The following is a 4,499-nucleotide window of genomic DNA, read 5'->3' as shown; positions in this document are numbered from 1 at the left end:
ATTCCACTGCTGACCAGGGATATAGGACTTGTGGCTTAAATTTGCTTCCTTACTCTTGAAGATAATATTTGCCGCTTTCGATCTGCTCCGCTACTGCTTAGGGAGACAAAATCTGTAATTTCTAACCTATTCCACTGCTGACCAGGGATATAGGACATGTGGCTTAAATCTGCTTCCGTACTCTTGAAGATAAGATTTGTCGCTTTCGATCTGCTCTGCTACTGCTTAAGGAGACAAGATCTATAATTTCCAACCTATTCCACTGCTGACCAGGGATATAGGACTTGTGGCTTAAATCTGCTTCCTTACTCTTGAAGATAAGATTTGCCGCTTTCGATCTGCTCCGCTACTGCTTAGGGAGACAAGATCTGTAATTTTCAACCTATTCCACTGCTGACCAGGGATATAGGACTTGTGGCTTAAATCTGCTTCCTTACTCTTGAAGATAAGATTTGCCGCTTTTGATCTGCTCCGCTACTACTTAAGGAGACAAGATCTGTAATTTCTAACCTATTCCACTGCTGACCAGGGATATATGACTTGTGGCTTAAATCTGCTTCCTTACTATTGAAAATAAGATTTTTCGCTTTCGATCTGCTCCGCTACTGCTTAGGGAGACAAGATCTGTAATTTCTAAACTATTCCACTGCTGACCAGGGATATAGGACTTGTGATTTCACCGATCTGTTCTCTGGGGAACATGACCTGTATAATTCATTTATGAACTTAATTATGCCTAGTGATTAGGATGTCATGATCAGAATGAATCAAATGCTCCTAACTAGACATGTGTGAACGGTGTTTGCATGAATGCAGAATTTTATTTTTCCGATAATGATCCCGCTTTGGTTGTCATTACTCGAAGTTTATTAAGGCTTTGTCACTGAAGTGCTATAACACCTTCTTTCTCAGCTGGCGTTTTCTGAAGAAACATTTAGCCAGGTTGCCTTCCACTGTAAACCTCAAAGTTATATCCACTAGGGCACAAAATTTGTACTATCACTCTCCCACCGTGATCCAAGGGTAGAAATATGCGGCTTTTCCTCAATCCTTCTATCACAATTCAAGGAGACAAGGTCTGAATCGTTTTGGTTCCTTACACCATTCTCAGGGTGTCGTACCAAAGACTCATGCGCAAATGAAGGCTCTCTTCTCAGAGGTAACCTCTTCCTATTGCCTGATGATCATTACTTGCTCGTTTATTTAAGCTTTGTCATTAACACGACATCTTGTCATTTTGTTCAATCAATGCATTTGACAACAAAATCCAAAGAGAAAGTCCAAATTTAGACTCTTCCTTCTCAAATTTCTAACCTATAAATTTGGTGTGTTCTAAACAATAGTCCTATTTCAGGTTCCTGTATTATTTAGAGTAATATGCAAAACTTCCTTTGTGAAATTTTTATTAGTCCATTGATTATTATTCCAATGCAACATGCTTGCAAAAAGGGTCATGACAATGGATAAGAATAAAGTTGGTTCTAAGCCTAGCTCAAAATGAATAAATTATCAAAAATAGTAAAGAAGGATAATAAAGAAATTGATTGGGAATGTATATCTTGGAAAAGAAAAGTATTCCACGAACAACAAATTCAATATAAATAATATGAGAATTGGGTGCCCCAGATATCGCAGCTTGAACTTCTCTGTACAAACTTTCTGAAGACCATTTTGAGTTGACATGTGTTTAGGAGATCTATAATGCTTTGTCGATGCCCCAAGATGTCGCCTACTCTTTTCTATTAATTCCGGTATAACAAGATTACCACATGCCCCAATCTGATCAAGATACAAGTTACTCTAATCACTTCATACCCCATTCTAATCAATATTTGAGTCGCCCTTTTCGGGTTTTCAACTCAAATCCCCTTTGGCCTAAGGTGCCCTTTGCGGGTTTTCCCTTTAGCCTCTCCATTTTTACTTTTTCATCATTTTTATTTTTCATTTTCATTTTCCTTTTTTTTAACTCAAAGTCCCCTTTGCATGTTTTCACATTGGTCCTTTCTTATTTTTTAAATGAAGTATTTCTTAACTAGATCTGAGTTTATAGGACTAGCAATCTTACTCAGGATCAGTGCTCTTCTAGAAAAAGGTCTCCTTTACAACATAGGGATATTCCCGGTTTGGCATTCATTTCCCTCTAGAATCTTTTCGAAAGATCTTTTTTAACATCTAGCCCTCTCGTGGAATTATCTAAGATGACCCTGTTCATTATGGGCTCGTATCATTTGTTTCTGGTACATCTGACCCTGATGAATAGCTTTTAACCCTTTTCCTAGGTCCAACTGATCACATCGCGATTGGATCCTTCCAACTCTAATACCCGGAGAGAGGGGATTTTAATAGGTAAAACTACCTCAATCCCATAACCCAAAGAGAACAACGTTTCTCTGATAGAAATCTTGATAGATGTTCGGCAAGCAAGGAGGGAAAATGGTGATTTATCATGCCAGTCCTTGTAAGTCTCAGTCATTTTTCTTCAATTTTCTTGATGTTCACCTCCAGGAAATTCAGTGACGAGTCGTAGTGTCTTTTTCTGAATTGATTTCAGACCTCAGCTATCGTGCTATTGTCCAAGTTCAATACCATCTTTTCTGGAATTCTATATAAGCATATGATGACATTGGCATATGAATCAGCCTCTGATGATCTCAAAAATGAAGTAATGCCCATTAGAAGTCTTCGATAATGGTGATGTCCATGCCCTATTTTACTCAGAATTTGAGTCACCCTTTTCGGGTTTTAACTCAAAACCACCTTTGGTCACAAAGCGCCCTTTGCGGGTTTTCGCCTTGGCCTCTCATTTTTCTTTTTTCATTTCATTTGTTATTTTGATTTTGATTTTGATTTCCCTTCTTCTTCTTTTTAAATTTTTTTATTTTGATTTTTTTTGTGAATTGGATCTAAACTCATGGGATTAGGCAAGTCCATGGTATCTCTTTTGATTAGAACTACTGCTTCTCAATAAAATCTTACACATAAGATCTTCAACTTTCATCTCGTATGCGAAAGGTCTTTTGGTATCAGATTTCTTTCATAGAGCCTTTTGGGGCGAAACCATGATAGAAAACTTTGGATCCTCCTCTTCAATCAGGATAAAATCCATGAAAACTTGAAGAGATGGAAACTCGACTTCAAACGGGCAAAGCTATACTGAGTCAACAAGAAAGCATTGCCCCGGTAAAGAATTTTCATTGCATCGTTCACACTGTAAATTTTTGTCATTATGTTGTGCATATTTCATTATCAGCGCTTAACCCGGGCATATCTTGGTATGATCTTATAAAAACGTCTTTGAACTCTAGAGGTGACTCAACAAGGTCTTACTTCGTCTTTGCAATCAGGTCAATTCTAATCTTTACCAAGCTCATAATTTCTAATGATTCCTTGTGAGATAGGATCTGTCTATCTTCTTGTTCTACCCTCCTTACCAAGTCTGAAGATAAGCTACGATCTATGTCATTTCCAAAGTCATGAGATCCGTCTAAACACATATCTCGCTCAAAAAGAGATTCTAAGTTTGCAGCAGTGTCACTCATGTCATTGATATATGGGGACCCATAGTAAGTACCAAAGAATATAAAGAAGAATGTATGAATTTATGAACAACTATTATGGATGAATGAATGATGGTTTGGAAAAAATCCAAAAGAATAGAATTATTCGTAAAGAATGAAAATATTGACTCAAAAATAATCGCAAATATGCATTTTATTAGAATAATGACGTTCAGACATGAGCCTATTTCACAAAGAAATTTCTATCATTTTTAGGCTAAAAACAACAAAATGTTCTGAATATTACTCTAAATAAGCTCTAAAAACTATAGAGATTTTTTTCGCAGTCTAATTGCTTAGAATACTCCCAGGGTTATAAGGGCGGATATCTAACAAGGTCCCTTTTCATTTGTGTCTTCAAATATGTCATTGATGTGAACACTTTCCAACTCTGTGCGTATGTTTTCCTCCTCTTTAATTTCCTCACAAAGCTTCATTTCCTTGTCGTCCATCATGCCCAAGGTCTTGAATTTCACGCTCTCCTGGGTCTGGTACCTCTTTTCGTGATGGAACTTACAATGGTTCCTTGTCTTTCCATGGTTTCCTCCTGAATCAGAAATAACTAATCCCCTTCCTGCTCTCACGTCTACCCCATTATCATCATGATCGGGTAGTGGATTTTCTACACTAGACGAGTCATCAAATTTGACAACACCCATGTTAATGAGTTTTTCAACCAGTTTCTTGAAGGCAATGCAATTATCTATTGAATGCCCCGTAATTCCCGCATGGTAGTCGCATTGTGCGTTCACGTCATACCATTTGGGGTACAGGGGCTGCACAGGTTTTAAGTAGAAGGGGGCCACCACATATGCATTAAATAGGCTTTGATATAGCTCTTTATATGACATCGGAATTGGTGTGAACTGAAGCCTTTCTGTATTTGTCTTCTTTAAAGGACTCTGATGTCTAGTGGTTTCTGTATTTGGCCTACCCACAGTT

The sequence above is a fragment of the Gossypium hirsutum genome, chromosome D07 (assembly GCF_007990345.1).
Source record: "Gossypium hirsutum isolate 1008001.06 chromosome D07, Gossypium_hirsutum_v2.1, whole genome shotgun sequence".
Lineage (NCBI taxonomy): Eukaryota > Viridiplantae > Streptophyta > Magnoliopsida > Malvales > Malvaceae > Gossypium > Gossypium hirsutum.
This window is presented reverse-complemented; position numbering follows the sequence as displayed.